Source organism: Manis javanica, chromosome 6, assembly GCF_040802235.1.
Source record: "Manis javanica isolate MJ-LG chromosome 6, MJ_LKY, whole genome shotgun sequence".
In the NCBI taxonomy this organism is placed as follows: domain Eukaryota; kingdom Metazoa; phylum Chordata; class Mammalia; order Pholidota; family Manidae; genus Manis; species Manis javanica.
Window position 1 is genome coordinate 130,953,070 of NC_133161.1, and position 22,453 is coordinate 130,975,522.

The following is a 22,453-nucleotide window of genomic DNA, read 5'->3' on the forward strand; positions in this document are numbered from 1 at the left end:
CACCTGCCAACCTTTTAGTTCACCTCCCCATTCCATGGCCCCTGGGATCCAGCTGGCTGTCTTCCCTGCTGCTAAAACCTGCTCTGTGGACTGCCCTGAGCTGCCCAGTCTCTTAACTCATAATCCTGATATTTTGCTGTCAAGAAAACCTCAGATCTAAGAGACCTTGTTTCCATCATCTCCCTTGATAGTGGCCCTTGAATGCTATCAAGCCTACTACCACGCCCAATCTACCTGAAGATCAAGGTTCTTTATCACCATAATGCTAAGCAGACAATGCTAAACAAATTCCCCCACAGAATTACTAAGAAGTAATTAGGTTTAGACATAGTCATACATGCTAATCAAAGACATCTAGAATTAAAAGTGTCTTATACACAGCTCACCAAGCCCATCTACCCCATTTCAATGTAAAAAAAACTCAAACTCAGGAAGGGGAAGTGATTGCTGGTGGTCACATAGCAAGTCAATCACTTACAAAGGGAATAGCAATTCCTCCAGACACCGTGGGTGATAGGGATGGTCTAGGAATGGTCCTGCCTGGAGACAGGAACAGGACTAAGAGGCAGGAGTGGACACCAGGGCTCAGCAGCAGGAAAATGGAAGGAGCATTTGACTAATGGTGAGCTTCTCTGGCCCCTTCAAGTTAGTGTGGCTCTGAAGAGTTAAAAGAAAGGTTCTGAAAGCATTTGGTCTCTGTATGCTCCCAGTCCCAGCAAATTTATTTCCATTCTCTTTCTCTTGTACTCATCAGATACCATAGGCCAAGGCAATGTGGCCAAGAGACCCATATGCAAAAGATGGACCAGATTTGAGACCCTACATTCCAGAACACTCACAGAACATGGGCAGAGGACACGTTTGGGAGAAAGAATATGCTGCTCTCTTCCTACCTCGGTCCAGAGCTGTCCTCCCAGGGAGGGAAGATGGGGGAGAGCATCAGACTGGGCCAAAAGAACACCTCGTGTTTCTGGGCTTTTCTCCTTGAGGAGCCTCAGGACCCCAGTGTGGCTGTGCTGGTCTAACTGGATTGTAAGAGAGAGAAGGAATTTGAAGCCCACATGACAGAAGAATCCAGCTTACTCTGCAGCTTGCACTGAAGAGCTAAATGACATGTAATTCAGTTAAAGGAAAAAGAAGCAAACCTCATCACAACAGTTGAAAACACAAAAACAACAAATAAACAGCTGCTTTGAGCCTGCAACAAGGAGGCCAATTTGATTTTTGCAGAAAGAAAAGTGCCGTCTTTTGTGTGTGTGTGTGTGTGTGTGTCTGTGTGTGTGTGTCTGTGTGTGTGTGTGCCTGTGTTGGGAGGGGCAGCTCTCTTCAAGAAGCTGCAGCTGCAAGCAGTTCAGAGCACGGCATTAGCCACGTTCCTGGAATAATTTGCTAGATTAGAACTCCACAGTTCACAGCACACAGAGTAGGGCCCCAGGTCACAAAAATAATGAGCTGCACCCCATACATGCCACCAGTGCACGTGCACACACACACTCACACACACACACGCACACAGGATTCTTGGCTGGACCATAGAGAGAAATATTTGCACCCTGAGGCCAACAGCCCTGATCTTGAAAAATGTATTCCGACACTCCTTCCCACCAGCCATGGGCCACTGAGGCAAGCAGTGCGGCTTTTCCCGTTCAGTGTGTTAAGGCAAACCCCTGTCACAGAGCTTCAAGGCATCAAGTCAGGATGAAGATTCCTGGGGCCCTTCTGCATATTAGTAAATCTGAATCTCCTGGGGTCCAGTGAGCCTGTGTTTCCACAGGAATCTCAGTGAACCTTTTGCAGACAAAAGTTGAAGAAGTACTTGGTGACACTGCGTCTCAGAGCTTCAGCTGGCTATTGCTATAGAAATTCTGCGTAATGGAAACAAATGAACAAAACCTTAGTGGCTTAAAACAACGGCCATTTGTAGTCACAGATCTGCAGCCCAACAGGGCAACTCAGCTTCAGGCTGCAGGCCTGCAAATGCTGGGGCCTGTCCACAGGTTCTGGGCCCAGGCCAAGGGGCAATAACTCTTCTCACAGCTATGGCACAGGTGGAAAAAGGCAAAGGTCTACAGAGCCTCTTAAGCCCTGGCTTCAGCATGGCTTGATGTCACTTCCACCCCATTCCGATGTCCCAGGTAAGTTACATAGACAGGCCCCGAGTCAAAGAACAGGAAACCATACTGCCTGCAGCAAGACTATGACAGGGGTGTACATTCAGGGAGCGGTGAAGAATTGGGACCAACTGAGCCTCACAGTTCCTTATTTTCTTCATCTACAAAAAAGCCTCAGTTCTCTTATTCTATCTGTAAAATGGGTACATAGTAATCCCTGTCCCTACCTCTCTCATGGAAGCAATTCAAAGATGTAACATAGTCATAATAAGAAGATAGTGTGTTAGACAGTGGTTTGTAAATGGTATGAGATGATATGTACATTAGCTAAGATGACTATTATTCCTAAGCACAAGCCTAGAATAGTGGAGGCTGCTAACCAGATGACCTCTGCATTCTGACAGGTCTTCCAAACCCACATCGGAGGCTGAATTATATGGTGTTCCCTGTGCTTGCTTGCCTGCTCGCCCCTCCTGCTGCCATGCTCTCAGCACACTAGGGAACACAGAAGGAGCACCTTTGACCTAAGCCTTCCTACTGGAGAGGGTACATTGAAATTTCTAAATGCCCCAGCCATGTGAAAAGATCCAGAACCTTTCATGGTGGACATGGCCCCAACCTGACGCCCCTGCTCCTCAATACCCTTCATCATTTTGGCCTCCAGGAATGGATGGATCCCAGCTGGTCAGCAGGTATGTCACTCTCAGGGTGACCAGAGCTCCAGCACTTATGGTAAAAGCCTGTTCTGTTTGGTGAATTGGTGTGGTCCCCATGTGCTTATTAGGAAGAGCTCTGCCTGGTCCCTCAACCTCAGGGAAGATGCAGATTGGTGCTGGGGTACGTCTGCCCCACACACTCATGATGCTGGGCCAGCAGCATGGAATCATAGCTCCAGGTTTCATCACGCCTCTCCACAGCCCTGTGCTCTGTTCCTAGGTCACTCAGGGACACTGGGCACCTGCAAGTGAGCATGCGGTCTAGTGGAGGGGAGCCCCAGGTGCCCGGAATATGCCCATTTCCCTTAGACCACTGAGCCTAAGCTTGAAGCCAGACACTGGTCCCTAGCTAACTCCTTTGACATTCATCTGGGACTGGGCTCCTTCTGTGTTCTTGGATCCATGAACGTCAGGTGAGTCCTGCCACTCACAGCAGAAACGTGGTCTGAAGCCACATCCTCCCTTCCCCCACTCCCCTACCTCTCCCAGAGCTCCCTCAGGGTCAGTGTTGACTGGGTACTCATCTGTCTAGAACTGAGGGAGAGGTAATAAAGATGTAACTAGAGCTCAATGAGCTTTTTCAATCTTCAGATTCAAGATTTTTGAAAAACCAAGAAAAATGTCCGTGTTGCTACCTTTTCTCCTTCTTTTCCTTCTGCAGCTCCTGCTACTTACATGTGAAGTCTCCAGAATCTGCCCTCCACTTCCCTCTTTTTTTCTTCCTCATAATTCCCAACTATTTTTTACCCTGTATTTGAGATATTTCTTCCACTTGATCTTCTAAGACACTAATTTGCTTCTCAGGAGTTGGCATTTTCTTTAATCCAGCTACTGAAGTTTTCAGTTTGGAAACATGGCTTCCGAGCCTAGAAAGTCCCCACTATGCTGTGATTTCATCTCCCTAGGTGTTTGGGTTCTGTAGTCACTCTTGTTGTTCCCCCCTGTGGCCTCTAGCAGAGGCACCTACCCTGCGTGTTCTGATTGTTCTCTCCCTCATGCCGAAGGGATCTTTTCACTGTGCTTCAGTTTTCCTTTGCTACCCCATATTTATTTCATGGTGCTTTCAAGATACTGAATTTCCATGAGCAGAGGCAAAGCAGCATTGCTGTGAGTCTTGGCGATAAACTCTCAGTCCAAAAGAAATGAAAAGATGGACATCTCTGCTGCCTCCAAACTCTCATCCTGTCTTGTGCCCAGGCTCCAGAAGGAAGGCTCTCTGATTCTATTCCATGCAGCTAGAGTGAGATTCTCTCAGCCTCCGGGGTGGAGAGGGACACAGGCCAGCCCTGCAGCTTCCAGCAGTTTTTCTTAATCTGGGGAGACCAGTCATTTCCAACTGTCTATTCGGAATTCATACTTATACTCTCTATTCAGAACTCAATATCCATCTCAAACTTAAAGACCAAAACAGAATTCTTGGTTTGTCCTAAAAAATCTGATTCTCTTTCTGCTATTCCCCTTCTTTGATCCACAAACCTCTTAATTCCTCAGTGTCCCTCATCATGCACATCCAAAATCCATCAAATCTTCTTTTTATCCTAGGTCTCATTAGCACATTTTCCTATCAAGACATTTTTTTTATAACTACAGTAATCAGACTTTCCTTATCAGGCCGTGTAGTCCTAAGTTTTGCCTCCCATTTCTGATTATTTAGTAAGGCGTTCATGCATTCGAACATGTGTGTGAAGTACCTACTGGACACTAGGCCCTAGGTTAGGTGCTTGGAATGTACTGGTCGACCAGTCCTGGTCCTCACCCTCGAGATGCTTATTATGTACAGCTGGGGAAATGTGTCTACAAGCAGGAAATACTGCCCAAAGGGCAGAGGACTTTAGGGAAAAGGAACAGGAGAGAGGGGCACCCATTTTCTCTGACACCATTTCTCTGATTCAGTCCCTTCCTTCTTCTCTCTACCTCCCAATATCTCTTCCTATTTAACAGGAGTCCCGAATGTTTTGCATTCTGCCTGTCCCCACTCTCCGTGAATGTTTTCCCCACCTCTCTGATGCCTTATTTCTCTCACGCATCTCTCCTGCTCCACCCTCTTTCCCCGGCAGGAGCTCCTGAGACCTTCTAGTCTTAATCCTATAGAGCATTGCTGGAAGGAGCTGCCTCCCCTGTGAGTCCACCTCCCCCAGCAGCTTGAGAACCACATTTTATTACCTTCTCTTACCTGCTCCCCTTACTTTCAATATCTGAAGTCAGCACCATTTAAGAGTAAAAGATCCTGGCTTGGCAAACCTTCATTCTAGCTGTTCTCAGCTCTGCCAGCCTTATAATTTTAGGGAAATATCAGGACCTCTTGGACTACAGTGTCCTCATTTGTAAAATGAAAAAAATTACACAAGATCTCTTTTGGAGGAGAAGGTCTCTTCTAGACTTGACATCCTATGATTTTATAAAACTTGTTGACTATGAACATAATGGAACATAGGAAATGAAAAGAAATGAAAAGATGGACATTCCTGCTGCCTCCAAACTCTTACCCTGTCTTGTGCCCATGAACTTGGCTACTCAAGGAGAAATTATTGGACTCATGGTATCAGCATCACCTTAGAACTTTACAGAAATTCAGGATATAAGGCCTTCTGAATCAGAATCTACATTTTAATCAGATTCTAATCAGAATCAGTAGATTCCTAATTACTTTAAATTTTGAGAGGCACTAGAGCACGTGACCCACAGAGTTAAAGGGAGGCAGATTTCAGTTTTCATAGAAAGAACTTCCTGATTTAAAAAGCTACCGTAGAGGGAAGGGATGTCTTAGAAGGTAACGGGGCCTCTGGCATCGGGTTAAATCGATCTAAGACAGGCACCCCTGAGGGTGTTGTACAGAATAGCATATCCTGCAGGGGTTTGGGTGAATTACCTCCGGTTCCTTCTAGTTCTGAGCTATAGGGGTTTTAAATCTACCTCTGCCCATTTCCTTGGTTCTATCCAAGGGGCCGCTGGAGCCAGAATGTAAGCCCACTACTCTACTTAGCTGGTTTTGAGAAACTATTGCCCAATGCAGATGTAATGGTGGAAGACAGCAGAGCAGCACAGAGGAGAGTGACAGGTGCCCCTCCCAATGGTGCACTATTTCCCTCTTGCCCAGGGACCCTTTCTGGAAAAACCCCTTGGCTTGTAACAGACCCATAAATCTCTTTCCTGCCTGGACTGCACAGAGCCCCTTTTTCCTTTCATGGTCAAGGGCTTGGATTCTCAACTTAGAAGCTTATTCTTGTTCAAATTAGTCCATCTCATAGATAGAATTAGAAACTGGGCGATGATTTGGAAAATACAATCAATTTAGTCCAATTGCACTTGCATGTCAGCTCCATCCAATAATGAAGAATTTGCTCCTCAGGCTCTGGTGCTGCCAGAGTGCCATTATCAATGGACTGAGGTAAGTCTGACAGCACAGGAGCCAAATAGGTTAAGGGCTACCTTCGGCCCCAAGCAAAGGCTCCTGCCAGGGCCAGAAGGGAGGTAGGGGAAGGGAAACTAGTGATCAGATTCTACCAAAGAAGGAACACCTGACCACAGAGGACAATGACTGCTGTGAGGTCAGACCCCAAGACAGGGGCAGAACAAGACAGTCACCCATCTGTGCTCAGCTTTCTTATATATAATTTGGGGGTAATGGGACCCACCTTGCCCTTATCATGGGGTTATACTCAGGAACAAACAACATAATTTATGTGAAACTTCTTTCATTTTTAATAAACACTTACAACATCTGATAATCATCTGGCATCTAGCATGTAAGAAGCATTGCGCTCAGTGAAAGAACTGATTTGATGAACAAGACATAGTCTGAACTCCTGTGGAACTCATGTGTAATTATATACTGACCAAATAAATAGTGGAGATGATGGTGATGAGCATAGAGGTGGTGGCGATGGTGATTACAATGAAGACATGATGATGATTAAGCTTTTGCCCCAGAAGGTACTCTTGGCCAGGGCTTGATTCTAATGTGCAGTGAAAGATTACTCCTCCCATGCACATCTTGGCTCTGAGCTAAGAGAAATTAAAATGCTTTTGTACAAAGCAAACAATATACATATTTTATGAAATACATTTCTCTGCCTGTTTAATTGTGGGATCTTCAAGAGAAGCAAAGAGAGTCACCATTCACCACTGAGATGAATGGATTGGGTTTTATAGACCTCAGCCTCAGCAGGGCCTCTGCCCACTGGAAATGTCCGGGCTCTCCAGGCCCACTGGGGGTCAAAGCATGCAGGAGAACTGGCAGCCATGTGATGTGGCCCGGGCTGCTTTCTTTCCTCTCTGGCCTCAGTGTGAACCAAATGGAAAAATTTAAATGTCTACTTTCCCATTGCTTAAGGTTTCTTAAGCCTGTTTTCTCACAAATGAATCTGCTGAAATTCATGAAGATGATAGGGAGAGAAGAAGCAAGGACAGTGGGAATGGCCTGTCCTAGTAGCTCTAGTTGTATTCCCAAGTTGTCTCATTGCAAACACACTCCCAGCCTACCCCTTAATCCCAAACCTAAAACAAGGACATTTCAGCAACACACCCCAAACAATACTAGGAGCTTTAAGGACTGTTTCCAATTGTGAGTGTGCTGGGCCTTCCTGTCTGGCAACCATGGAGTTAGTTCTACTAGATGGTGTTTGTGTGACCACTTAGCTAGGCTAAGTCTAGAGGAGGTTCTCTGATTGCCCTAGCTTTATCAGCAGGCTACTGTCATTCAGCAAGGTGTATTTAATCTAAAAACAAAACAAAACAAAATGAACAACACACAGTAGGCTCATAGACACTAAGAAGTGACTGCTGGTCACTATGGGGAGGGGTTGGGGTTGAAATAGGTGAAGGGGATAAAGAGGCACAAAACTTAAATCAGAGTATAAATTACGGGGATGAAAGTACAGCATAGATAAAATAGTAGTTCTGTAACATCCTTCTTTATGGACAGATAGTAACTACACTAGTTGGGGTGAGTATCTAATAATGTACATAATGTTGAATCACTATGTTGTACACTTGAAACGAATTTAATATTGCATATCCTTTGTATATACTTCCGTTCAATACAATATCTATTGTATATACCTCAAAAAAATTATTATTTTTAAGAATGAGAAAAAAGAAAAACAAGGTCGGTGTACCAGCAAACTGGTGACTCAGAGGTGGACCTCAGAGCTATGTCATGGACAGCTCACTTTCAAGTTCTGCCAGTTGGGCCACTGACATGCAGAGAGGATTGTAATTTGATTTGGGAGACCCATTGTGCCAGGAACTCATCATATTTGTACTACCAAGAACATGTCATCAATTCCATAGAGTGCTGTCTTTGTGTCTATTTATTTGTCCCTTTTCCCTTTAGGCTGTAAGCTCATTGCAGGAAATATAATGTACTGCCCAAAAACAAGCACCTAACAGACACTGGTAGAAGTTAGTTGAAGGGTGAACTAACTAATTTTTTTTTTTAAAGAAAGAAAAAAAGGAGAACACACAGAATCACTAAGTTTTAGGGACATATAATCCCAGAAGGTAAAAGGATCTTAGATATCACTTAGCATGAATGGCCATCACTACCCTACTACCCATCAAGGCAAACCTCATGGTGCTCTGTCCTGCTTGCCACAGATGTAATTTTAGAACACTTTACACAGCACTTCACTCACCCACAACTAATTTACTAAAACTGGCATGCACAATAAAGTTGATTTGCCATCCCTGATCTAGTTCAGACCCTCATTTGGAATATGGGACCTCTTAAACTTCTTCAGTCCTCCCCTGAATATATTGTTTCTACTCATATGTCTTATCTGGCTGTCACTTTAAAGAAGCTCCTGCCTTTTTCAAAGAAACACAGCTATGAGGCCTGGAAACAGGCCGGTTTTGCATTGCAGATGATGGTTTTATGGGACACTTCTGGGAGTCAGACTGTAGGAGCTGGGCCAGGACCACAGCAGAGGCAGGGCTCCTGTCCTGCTTAACTACACAATAAACACGTAATAGCTTGTCCCACAGGACAGACTCGGGCTTTGCATACTAAATATTTTGGTGCTAGGTTTGGGGGGCCTCTGAGAAGAGGGGCTTCCTCATGGTAGTTTAAGGAGGAGGAGGAGGAGATGAAGTCATTCAGGGAGATCCAGGGGCCACGCAGATGTTTCCAGCAAGGGCTAAGTGATGGAGATGCACTAAAGCTCGATGTGGAAGGGAAGGATCTCCACTTACCTGTAGAGGCCAAGCAGAAAGAAAGAAAAAGGGTAGGATGGTGGTAGTTATGACCCCAACACCCTGTGGGACTAGTGTAAATGAATGTGCTTGTGTGTGTATGCATATGCATGTCTTTATGTAGTGGTGGATGCAGGTATGCAGATGTGCATGCACACATGTGTGCACTTGAGGTATAAGAGAGTTTAGTGTGCTGGGTGTGTGTCTGTTCCTGTGTGCCTGCTATGTGTCTACATAGCTGTTTGTGTATTTGTGTGTGTTCATGCACTTGGGGTATTGCCAAAACTTCCCACGGAAACTAATGGCAGGCTGTTCTCTCTTCACTGAGACTTATCGTGCTAATTTTAATCCCACATTATTGTTTTAAGTTGGCTCTAAAAATTAATATTAAAAATTTCTGTAAACAGAGCCTGGGGCTAAATTGCAAGACAGGTCCCTAGGAAGGGTTTTAATATCACTATTGTTCTTATAAGAATGGTGAAGGTAAAGCTTGTCACCTTCCCTGTTCCCAGTGATTACCTCCGGTTAGCAAAAGGGAGAGCCCCCAGGATACCTGCAGAGGGGGTCCAACTGACCACAGCCTGTCAGGACCAGCTGGACTCAGACCAGTTAGTCCAACCCCTGGTTTCATTACTGCGGAGACTGGCTGTGAGGGAAGGCAGTCTCCCAAATTAGTCTGAACCCAGGCCTCCTTACTGTGTGAGTCCCACCATGAGAGGCTGTGCCTGTCCCAGAGGAATTAAGGGAGAAATAGTCATGATCCCCACCAAGGTCTCACGCACATTCCCTACATGCTGCTGCTGATCCCCTCTGTTGGTCTCAGTTTCCCTGTTTGTAAAATGAGGGGTTAGAGCTTGAAACTCTCTAAGGTCATTTCTGCCTTGCCATTTGGTGATCTTGTGACTGGGACTGGCTGGCTCAGCTGGGGAAAGAGGCAGTTTATACACCATGCAAACTGATGGCCAGGCCCCTCCTTGTACTCTTATGTGCTGCCCTTTCCTGCTCCTGCACCTGCCCTTCCCTCCCTCTAGATGGTGCGAAGGGGGAAGAAGAACATGGTCATGTGTAGGCAAGGAGAACAGGGTCTCAGCACAGGTTCTCTTAGCTGACAGTCTGAAGCAGCAAGGTTATTCCAATTGGGGAAGGAAAATGCAGAGTAGAGTTCACTATAATTTATGCCTTATTAAGAGACTAAGGAAATGATCCTGCAGTGCAGCAGGAGGTACTCAGGTTAGATCTGAAAGAATTTCCTTGCTGGCAATGAGGGCTGTTAAGCACAGGAACAGAAGAGGGAGTGAGAGGGAGGGACAGTTGTCCGTAGAGGCAGTAATTAGTTATTTTTTCAAGTGTCTGTGAGATGATGTGGACCGTAGAGTCCCTTCCTCACCTTAAGGTCTTGACCAATGTGGCTGATTCTGAAGCCCCTGCCCTACTGCTACCCCACCCTCCAGCCCCTGTACATACTTGGGAGAAGCAGGACCTGGCTCAGTACTGACCAGGACAGAGAAGGTGGCAGGTGTGGTACAATTCTGATTCAACAGTGCCCAACAGTGGGTCTAGAGCTGGTTACCAGGAAAGGGAAGAAGGTGTCAGACCTTGTGGAAGATTCTGCTACTTAAAATCTCTGACACACTCTGGCCAGAACCCCAGCGACAGGCGCTGGTCTTCATCTGGCGCTACGGAGAAGGCACAGATGGCCCTGACCACAGGTGTCCAGGAAGAGGAATAGCCTGGGATACAAACCTTTAAAGCGTATATAAGGACAGCTTCTAAGTCTAGGAAGTTGACACGAAAACATCTAGAAGTATCTCTATAGATGGCTACGTGTCATGGCTAGGTCTGCACCCCATACATGCGTGCACACACACGTGCATATAGGCACGGACTCACTGGTCACACGTCCCCCAGTCCACCCCACACAGCCAGCCCAGGACGGAGAAGCGGCTTCTTTGCCCAGGCAGCCCTGGGAAACTCCTGGATAGCCTGCTGGCTCCTGTGCTCCAACCCTTGTCCTATTCTAAGTCCTGCTCCACCCCAAGAATCGCCTCTGGCCTTTCCTTTGGACCGTCAGGGGGCACTGTGAGCGGTGCTGACACTCAGCAGCTCGACGTACACTTCCAGGAGGCAGTAGGCCCGCAGGTGAGACTGCTTTATTGCCCCGTGCCTGAAGATCCCCATCTCCATCCCACCGAGGCACGTACCATCTGCCCCCAACAGCCATCCCGCACTCTGGGTGCCTGAAGCCAAGGAGGGAGCCACACCCTCCCTGCTCCCCAGCTCTGCCTAGCGGTCCGGGAGAACCGCCCCCCACCCCAACTGCCCGGCCAGGAAACAATCACCGTTTGAGAAAGGCTGCCAAGATGGGCACCAGGAACAGCCAGGATGTAGGCGGGGTAGGATGGGGGTGCAGGCGGCTGGCCGGCAGAGCTTTAACCCTCGAGAGCCGAGACCGGGGGTGCTACCCCGGCCAGCAGCCCCCGCCGCAGCGCCCGGAGCCGGGGCCGCCCCCGCCGGAAAGGGACGGTGCGCAAGTGTGCAAGGGGGTGATTCCAATCCCGGGGGCTGGCGGCCTCCTCCTCGCGCCCCCGCCGCAGCTGCCGAGGTTGGTACCGACCAGTAGCTGCACGGTCCCGCCGGCAGCTCCGCTTGCGGCAGGCCGCGTGGGGGCGGTGCCGGGGCGGAGGCGCTCTCATCCGCGGCGGCACCGGCGCACCGCCGCCGAGGGGACTCCGTGCCGGCCGGGTCTGCTCAGCTCCGGCCGCGCGCCCGCCCCTCCCTGCCGCCTCCTGCTCGCCCTCCGCCTGCGGCCGCAGTTCCACTGAGCCCGGAGGAGCTGGCCGGGCCAGGCGGGCGCGCTGACCCGCGGTCATGAAGTGGCCCCCAGGGGCCCGGAGCCAGATTGCCCCGAGGGAGGGAGGCGCTCGCGGCCCGGGACAGCCACCTGGAGGCAACGGGGCTGGCGCGTAGGGGCCGCCGCCCGCGATGGACGCTAGGGACGATCCGGACTCACCGCCGCAGGTCAGTGCCCCCGAGCTCCAAGCCCCGCGCCCCCACAGGCGCTGCCGCCGCGCAAAGAACCCCTTTATGCGTCCCCATCAGTACCCATGCCATGTCCTCCTGGTGAGAACTTGTGTGTGTGTGTGTGTGTGTGTGTGTGTGTGTGTGTGTGTGTGTGTGTGTGTGTGTGTGTGTGTGTGTGTGTGTGTGTGTGTGTGTGTGCGTGTGTGCGTGCGCGCGCGCGGTCTTGGTTTTGCGTGCAGTGGGCAGCTGGAAGGGAGATCCGGAACAGGGCCAGGGCTGGGAGGCGCTGCCTCTGAAGGGCTGTGAGACAAAACCTGGGGGATGCCTGCTCTCTGCCGGCAGTAAGGGGGAGAGCTGGTTCTTAGCAGCCTCTAACAACTGGCCCAGGCTCTGGGCTCCAGAGTCCCTTTCCACCTCAGCAGGTGATTCCTGGTGGCCCTGAGGGCTCAGGGGCCAGTACCCTGAACGCACCCCTGCATCCCAGCAATCATCCCCACCCACTTGGAGCCTCCAGGCACTGACAAGTTAATGCTCTTCAGGGGACCCCAGCTCTGCACCTCTGCAGGGGAGGCTGAGGTGCTGAGAGGTAGCAAAGGTGGCAAAGAGAACTTGGGATCTTCATTGTAGCCAAGAGCTAGGAGTCATAGCCAACCCACCCTTCTGCCCCTGGGCTTAGGCCTGAGGTCCTGATCCCTCCAAAGTCAGAACATGCTCCTTCCCAAAGGCAGCTGAGAGGAGCCAGACGAAAGAAGGAAGGAAGAGACCACAGGGTCTCACGGTGCCAGTGAAAGGAGGTGACAGCCTGACACCAAGCTGCTAAGGTCAAGAGACACCTCCCTCCCCAACACACACTAACAGATAAATGAACAAGGCCTTGATTAGCGCCCCCTTATCCTTCCTCCACCCTTCCAGTCCTACTCTCAGCCGTGCACTATTTGGATGGATTCTTGCAGAAGTGGGATCTGAGGGACTCAGGGATGTCTTAGTTCACAGGACTCTGAAAGCAGCCCTTGCTGATAATTGCTAGCCCTGTTTTGGTGGCGCAGCCCTACCTACCTAGGTACCAGCCTGGGTGGAGAGTCCTTGGGACCCTGAGCTTGGTCTGTGGGGCCTGCACTGTTGAAAAGGGGATTGGGTGGGGATGTCCTGGGTGCATAGCACTGTAGAGTCGTACGTTTTTATGTGGGTCTGGGAGGCACACAGCTTCATAAGTGACTCTGGTTGCGGTGGCGTGGGGGGTGGGGGAGGCGGCTGCTCTAGGGTTTCTAAGATTCATCTTCCATGCCTCCTGTCTCCCTACCTCTGCTAGTAGCCACGGTAGAGATTGAGGCATTTCCTCGCAGAACCTGCTTAGCTGGTGACCATTATTGACCTTATTAGACTGAACATCAAGTCCCCCTTCCTTCATATGAGGTGAAGACACTTCCCCATGAGACCCTCAAAGATACTGTCCACTCTGCCCAATCCATGCCTGGCACATGGAGCTACCTGCCATCTTCCTCTGCCCCTTTTGGTGGCAGAGGTTGGGGTCTGCAGAACTCTAAAATAAGACTCCCTGATTTGCAAGATGTAGTGGCATCTGTGGGGGCAAGGGGAGCAGTAACTCAGAGCCAGCAAAGGCCTCAGCGGGTACTAGGGCAGCTTTCTCTTTTTGGTCCTGAGCAACCAGCCATGCTACTCAAGGCTGACCATGTGCAAATTCTCCAGCCACTCTCCTTTCTGCACAGGTGGATGACCAGGAGCACCACATACATTTCTTCTCAGCGGGAGGCCCTCCTACCACCACTGTCTTCAAGGTCACCCCATGGGCTTATAGCGGGTCACAGCCCTTTGGTATTGTCTTGCACCCATCAAGCTTCTGTGACCTGGACTGTCTTTCTAAGACTCTACCAGCTGCTAGTAGGGGCTGCCCACAGAGCCACAGCTGCAACCTGAAGTGAGACCTGGTGTACCATGGACGGTGATAGGGAGGTTCCCCTGCCTGGGTACTTCCTTTCCCCCTGCTCACTTGATCCTGGAGGACATGTTTGTGCCATCATCATCATGGCCTTTTAGCATCTTTACATTATGCACTGAATACTTCCAACAAGAGCCATCCAATTCCATAATCCAAAATAATTAACATGTCCTGCAAATTCCTCCAGCTGCTGAAATGCTATTTCTAGGAGGTACAGGTACACCCACTAAGGCATTCTCTCCCACCAGTGTCCCAGCCCAGATCATCCCCGGTGAAAAGGTTTTAACAATTTCACCAAAGCCACATGCTTCATCTACCACCAGTGATGGGCTCTCATGGCTGGCTTCCAATGGATGACACATTTCCAAAATCCCATTTTAGAGTCTGCATCCTAAGACTACATCCCATACCAACTGATGTAGGCTGAGTTCCTAGGGAAACAAACCCCAGAAGATTCTGAGATTTGCACGCAGGGCGTTTCTTGAGAAGTGCTCTTGAAATGGCACCCCAGGGCTGAGGGGAGCTGTGTTGGGCAGAAGCGGAAGTTAAGCTGCGATGTAACTGCAGGAGAGATGCCAGCCCATCCTACCAGCTGCTCAGGAGCTGGATGACCCTTCAGAGTCATTCCCACTGGAGCTACAACATTGGCATTTGTAATGCTGAACTCACCAGTCATTGAATGCTGCTGCCAGTAGGAAGAGGGATCGTGTTGGGTGGGCCACCAGCCTTCAGGGAGGATTGTTGCAAAATGTCAACAGGCAATGCTTCTGAAAGCAGGGGTTTGAGTGTGTCAGTCAGGAACCAGGCAGCACAGCATGGCATCCCCTCCTGGAAGTACAACGACCAGATGCTCTCTGCCCTCTTCTCACGACAGGGCACCACAGAGCCAATGAAAATGCCTGCACTTCTGAGTCAGACACACATAAGTCTCCACCCTGAATCTTCCAAAACAAAGAAAAAAAAACCCTCAGAATAGGGCTAATCATGCTTATGAGGCAGGGACCATGGGTTTAGACAGAGTAGGGTGAGGGCCTCAGGAAACAACAAAGCAAGATATTCTGGGATCTGCTTTGGCCTGCTGGGGAGCCCAGCTTGGTTTTCTGACTTTACCCAGGTGCTGCTTCTCTTCCTCCAGCCCTAGTCAAGTGATTTGCCACGTGGGCAATTTAACAAGCAAGCCCAAAACAAACAGGAAGGATTCCATCTTGAAAATAAGATTGCATTTTAAAACGGAATTTGTTATAAAGTAACTTTCTTAACAGCTTCTTTAACAACAGACAATAACTCAGCCCACCTTGGGAGCAAAGCAGGCAGCCTTGAGTGATAGGCTCCCAAACCAGGAAGCTGCTATCCTGGGAGGAAATCAGAGCAGTACATTTCTTGTAAATAACCCAGAAGACTAATAAGAAACTTAATGTCTCTTCAAACATAAACATTTTGGGGCCACGTGGCAGGTGTACATCCCTAGTCCTTTGTCTCTCAACTGCCTATAAAACCCCTAGACAGGGCACCACCCCGGACTCCTGTGCCCTCCTGGCCTGAGCAGGAGCTCTGTCCTCTTGCTTTATCTCTAAATGAAAGCCTCTGCCTTGCTCTCCTACGTTGAGTGTTTGAGAACAAGAACTTCGACATCACTTATGACTCAGAGTTGTAAAGATTCAGTATATGCAATGGTTTATTAATAACCTATTCTGGGTCAGGCACACCCCCAGCTCCTGCCCTGGGGGTGGTTTCAGTACAGTGGGGGGATACAGGTAGATGCTGGGAAGGCACAGGGACAGGCCTGTGGAAGTGTTTACAAAGGAATGCTGAGAAAATAACTGCAAGGATCTGGGACCATCAGCTTCTCCATAAATGGAAACCCTGGGTCACATGACTCAAAAAAATTGCTGGACTGATGTTCCTATATGAACATGTCTGGGGGTTTAAATGTGGCTCCATGTGCAACACGCCTCCAGGCAGCTAGTGAGAACACAAGGGTTACTGGTCTTCCTCCCTCCAACACCAAATCTCCGAAAGACACGCATGAGACTGCAGCACTCTGGGGCTAGTTAGCTCACAAATCTGCATTTGCAGGAAGCACATGAGAGCTGCTGCTCCAGGCCCCCAGGACCCAGAGTGGCCCTAGCCCTCTGCTTTTATCTCACAGCTGTGAGACACAAGGACAGGGGAGGGGGCGTGGCCGTGTGAGGAAGCCATGCATCCCTGAGAGACACAAGCTTCCCAGGAAGGAGGAGAGGGCCAGAGCAAGCTCCCTGGTCAGGCACGGGCAGGCTGAGGTAAGTCTGCAGTAAGAGAAAATGCTCTGAAAGGAGAGCCTGGGAACCTGCCAACCAGCCCGTATGGCCATGGGTGAAGCCGCAGTCCCTGGGAGCTGAGTTGCATTCCTCTGAATTGTGGCTGGTCTCTGTGGCATCCATGCTGGGAGCGGCTGGGAGCGGTTGCAGGAGCGCAGGCAGGATGCTTACATGCAGGAAAAGGTGCAGTGCGACTTCACACTGTGTTCCCCAAGCCAGCCTGGTGTTCTTCACCAGCACCACCCATGCGTGGGCCACAGGTGGTGCTGGGGCCACGGGTCCTGCCACCACCTCTTTGGGGACACACTCCTTCCACTTGCTTCTTAGAGAGCTGCTGAATCTGGAAAACGCTGCAGAGGCACAGAAAATGGGGCAGGAAGTGCAGAGCAGCATGCCCCAGGGACAAAAGTCTTGTAAGTGGGCTGTCGGCAGTGTGTAGAAGGGGAATGTCTGTCTTTGACACACAGGAGGACCCCTCTGGCCCCTGAGTGTACCCTCCTGCCCCTCCAGATCCCTGAGGTATCGCAGAGATTCTATGGCACCGTCACAGAGTCACTCCCATGGACACAGCCTCCTGGTGACCCCCAAGGCTGCCCAGTGTTAAATTCAGCAGCCATCTGTGTTGCTCCCGTCTCTGCGACCTCGGCATCAGTCTCTCCCAGACACACCCTGTGCCTCCCTGTCTTCTCACCTCTTGGCCTTGAAAGCCCTTTGCTCCCCTCCTCTGAGTCCTTCAGAGCTCCCCTCAGCACTCACCCACTCCCTGGAGGGAAGGAGATGCACCTGAGACGGGAGTGGCCCAGCACTCCTCAGAGTCAGGGTAGTTGATGAAAAGCCAGACTCCACTCAATGTCTCTACACTTCAGGTTATATTTTTTTATATCATTAATCTACAATTACATGAAGAATATTATGTTTACTAGGCTCCCCCCTTCACCAAGTCCCCCCCACAAACCCCTTCACAGTCACTGTCCATCAGGGTAGTAAGATGCTGTACAGTCACTACTTGTCTTCTCTGTGTTGCACAGCCCTCCCCGTGCCCCCCCACATTATACATGTTAAATGTAATGCCCCCCTTCTTTTTCCCTGCCCTTATCTCTCCCTGCCCACCCATACTCCCCAGTCCCTTTCCCTTTGGTAACTGTTAGTCCATTCTTGGGTTCCGCTTCAGGTTATTGTTGTTTTTGCTATTGTTTTAGTACATAACATACAGGTAGTACCTCCTCCGTAAGGTCGTTGTGATGATTTAAGTAGACGAGGTATCAGTTGCTCAGAACAGCCTGGGACACAGCGAGGGTTAAGAAATGCAGCGATGTTATTATTGGTGATGCACAACCAGGTGAGATTTGGGAGCATCAACTGCATAACCTGCCTGTAAGTAACAGTCCTCTTCTCTTAAGCAGGAGATGCATCAGTTTTCATATCTGAGAGATGGATAAGCCAGTGATAACCAGGGTCTCAGTGATGACCACAGAACAGAAAGTCTGACTGATACCAGCTGGCCAGCAGGAAGGGTCGGCCCCAGTAGGATCAGGCAGGAATAGTGGCCAGGGCCAGGATGGTGACTGAGTCACGAGGAGGTGGCACTGGATCGCAGGTGCTGAGGGAAGGACACCTTCAAGGTCATGGCAAACAGGTGTGCCTTTTGCTCCTTCAGTTCTTCCCTCCAGGCATGCTGAATGTTGCTTTGCTGGTAGCCAAGGTCTGCAGGGCCTGCTTGTAGTTCAAGCTGAGCATTCTCAGCATCGGAATCCAAACCCCAAACTGCCAGGGCAGCTGAGGGGTGAGGGGCAGGCTTCTGAAATTTCCTTAAATAGAAGGATTGAGAGTGCGTGTGGGTGAGAGGACAGAACAAGAAGAGATTCATTAGAAAATCTTTCATTCTTGCTAATTGCAAGACAACAAGGTGCGTCTGCTTAGAAAGTTAGAAATACTCCACACAAATGTGAGGAAGCCCTCAGAGAACAAAACCCGCCTGCAGCCCCACACACCCTCCTTAGAACCACCCGCACTCACAAAGTGGGAATGGCCATTGCTGAGCAACGAAAGATGAAGTTGGAACATAGCTGTGCTCCTGCTTAATGACAATTTCTCTCTCCTCTAAGTGAGAAAATCATCACTTTTCCCAAGCTAAGAGAAATGTGGAACAGGAATGTATTGAAAAAAAGAGAAGACAGATGCAAATTTCCACTGCCAGGTCAACATGTGAAGAGCTTGGAAGCCATCACTCATGGACTTCTAACAAGAAAAAAAGCTAAATAAACCAAAAAATTCTTCTTACATATATCAGAGTATTGGGGTCATAGGCCAAAGGCTGATCTAATAACTGGAGAGGAGATAGATGCAGAGAATCACTGCTTTGCTGGAGCTGAAACTGGTGCTGGAGCCCAGTAGGGACACTTAACTGCAGTTGATGGATTGCTGGAGGCTTGATGTGGACTAGCCTGAGACACAGCCAGCAGATCTTTCACCAGTAGCAAAGGCAGTTTAATGAAGACAGGGGGGTCTTTTCAACAAATGGTGATGGAACAATTGGACATCCACATGCAAAAAAAAGGAAATTTAGGCAAAGAACTTAACAACTCACAAAAACTAACTCAAAACGGATCAAAGACTTAAATGTAAAATGCAAACGTAAACTATAAAACATCTAGGTGACCTTGGTTTTGGTGATTACCTATTAGATAAAATATCAAAGGCACAATCCATGAAAAGAAAAGTTGGTAAGTTGAATACTATTAAAATGAAACACTGCTCTGTCAAAGAAAGAAGACAAGCCACAGACCGTGAGAAAATATTTGCAAAACACACATCTGATAAAGCACTGGTACCCAAAATATGCAAAGAACTCTTAAAATTGAACAGTAAGAGAACAAATATCCCAACTAAAAAATGAACAAAAGATCTCAACAGACATTTCACTAAAGAAAAAATTCAGGTGGCAAATAAACATATGAAGTGATGCTTCACATCATATGTTATCAGAGAATCACAAATTGAAACAATGTGGTACCACCACAGACCTATGAGAATGGCCAGAATCCAAAACACTGACAACACCAAATGCCGATGAGGATGCGGCAACAGGAACTCGTTCGTTCCTGTATGGATGCAAAATGGTGCAGCTACTCTGGAAGACAGCTTGGTACTTTATTACTAAGGTAAGTATACTCTTATCATATGAGCAGCAGTGCTCCTTTGTATTTACCCACATGAGTTGAAAACTTATGTCCACCCAAAAGCCTGCACATGGATGTGTGGAGCAGTTTTAGTCAAAATTGCCAAAACTTGGAAACAACCGCCATGTCATTCAATAAGTGAATGCATAAGCAAACAATTGCACATCAATAGGAGGGGATACTACATTCAGTGAGATGAACTATCAAGCCACGCAATGATGGAAGAGATTTCAATGTGTGTTGCTAAGTGAAAGATACCAACTTGAAATGCCACCTACTGTATGATTTCAATTATATGACATTTTGGAAAAGGCAAAACTATAGAGACAGTGAAATGATTGGTGGTTGCTGGGGTTCAGGAGGCTGGAAGAGGGGAGAAACAGCAGAGCACATAGAAATTATAGGGCAGGGGAACTACTCTGTATGATAATAATAGAATGGAGGACCCGCGACATTATGTGTTTGTGAAAACCCATAGAATGGACAACAAAAGAGTGAACCCTAATGTAAACTATGGACTTTGGTTAATAATGTATCAATGTTGATGTATTAATTGTAACCAATGTACCATAGCATGCTAATCACGATGCAAGATGTTAATAATGAGGGATGCTTAGGCTGTACGGGAACTCTGTACTTCCTGCTCAGGTTTTCTGTAAACCTAAAACTGCTGTAAAAATTCAAGCCTATTACTGAAAAAACATGATAAAACACAATTTTAAGACCTCTGTAGCCAGACATCATTTTTAGGTAGGATGGTGTCAATATAATTCAGGGCATTAACTAAAAAGGGAGAAAAATTCAATGACTTTTTGATAATTTTATTTTTTATTTTTTATTTTTATTTTTATTTTTGAGAGGGCATCTCTCATATTTATTGATCAAATGGTTAACAACAATAAAATTCTGTATAGGGGGGTCAATGCTCAATGCACAGTCATTAATCCATCTCAAGCCTAGTTCTCTTCAGTCTCCAAACTTCTGAAGCATAACGAACAAGTTCTTACATGGTGAACTAATTCTCACATAGTGAATAAGTTCTTACATGGTGAACAGTACAAGGGCAGTCATCACAGAAACTTTCGGTTTTGATCACGCATTATGAACTATAAACAATCAGGTCAAATATGAATATTCGTATGATTTTTATACTTGATTTATATGTGGATCCTACATTTCTCCCTTTATTATTTTTATTTTTAATAAACTGCTGAAGTGGTAGGTAGAAGCGAGATAAAGGTAGAAATCATAGTTTAGTGTTGTAAGAGAGCAATTGTAGATGATCAGGTGTGTGCCTGTAGATTATGTGCTAATCCGAGCTAGACAAGGCAGTAAAACATCCATGGATGCAGAAGCTTTCTCTCAACACAGGGGGGGTGAGGTTCTAAGCTTCACCACTGTTGGTCCCCAATTTCTCACCTGATAGCCCGCCTGTGACTGTGCCTGTCTTAGGTTGTTCCTCCCTTGAGGAATCTTACCCGTCTCTGGCTAACCAGTCATCTTCCGGGGCCATACAGGGAAATGTAAAGTTGGTAAGTAAGAGAGAAGCCATATTATTTGAAAAGCTTAGCTTTTTACTTCTTTGCAGATTTATGCCCTGTGGCTTCTATACCCAGCACTTGTCTCGAGGTATCTTTACCACCTGGAGGAATTATGATACTCAGTAAATTCGATATGAGGCATGAATTCTATTTAAGGGTTGTAATTAGGAAGGAGGAAGAAAAGCTATAGAGGTAGCATATGGAAGAAAACATGGGAGGGTTCATTATTTCTTTGACATATCTTCTTGTAGAGTACCTTAAGCATGTATAGGTTTTAAACTACTAACTAACTTGCGCACACATATTAACATAATAGGAATAGGGTGACATAAACAAAGCAAATCTATAATTACCAGCCATCTCCAGTGAAGCCAAGAAAACCATTTAGGCACCCTAGGCATTTGTGAAAATTAGTCTATGATATGATGGATATTGTCCAACTGCACTTGAACAGTCTGAGAGAAGTCAGACAAACTAAAGCAACCCATTTCTGGGATCTGTTCACATCCCATATGTTCTTTTAACCGTAGATAGTCTATAGTCGTAAGATTTTGGAGCGCTACAACTTGCACCCCTCCCAACTCCTGATTGAGTTCCAACAGTACAGATCTGGTCAAATTCGTTGTCTCACTGTATGCACATGCCAGCCTAGACATCTCCCTCCTCATTCCAGTGGCAAGTCCAGGAAACGGTGGGGTGGACACAGCCACACCTGCAGCATCACACGGATCCCTGTGGAGGCTTTTTGATGATCATCCCCCGGCACGAGTCCTCCAGAGAGTGCTGATGCCGGAAGCTCCTCCTCATATCGTATCTTAGTTCATTTTCTGGGTAGCCAAGCTAGGCCTTGATCTTCTGCATAGAAACAAACAGACCCTTTTCCCACACTTTGACATGCCCTCTACACCACTGTGCAGAACTCATTGGAGGTCAGCACACAGGAACTGATTTTTTTTTAATCTTTAATGTACACTTACATGAAGAATACTATGTTTACTATGCTCTCCCCTATACCAGGTCCCCCCTTAAAACCACATTACGGTCACTGTCCATCAGCATATCAAAATGTAGAATCCCTACTTGTCCTCTCTGTGTTGTACAGCCCTCCCTCCCCTTTCTCCCTCCCCCCACTATGCATGCTAATCTTAATATCCCCCTTCTTCTTCCTCCTCCTTATCCCCCCTGCCCACCCATCCTCCCCAGTTCCTTTCCCTTTGGTACCTGTTAGTCCATTTTTGGGTTCTGTAATTCCGCTGCTGTTTTGTTCCTTCAGTTTTTCCTTTGTTCTTATACTCCTCAGATGAGTGAAATCATTTGGTGTTTCTCTTTCTTTGCTTGGCTTATTTCACTGAGCATAATACTCTCCAGCTCCATCCATATTGCTGCAAATGGTAGGATTTTTCCTCTTCTTATGGCTGAGGAGTATTCCATTGTGTATA

At 47.8% G+C, this 22,453-nt stretch overlaps 1 long non-coding RNA gene across 1 annotated transcript in view; it reads left to right on the forward strand.

The window, feature by feature from the left end:
- Window positions 1-11,672: 11,672 nt before the first annotated feature.
- The window catches only part of LOC140850004 (uncharacterized), a 35,136-nt gene continuing 24,355 nt past the window's right edge, over window positions 11,673-22,453 (forward strand). The window contains exon 1 of the long non-coding RNA XR_012132610.1: window positions 11,673-12,037. This is a non-coding gene — a long non-coding RNA (uncharacterized lncRNA). The remainder of the gene's footprint in view (window positions 12,038-22,453) is intronic.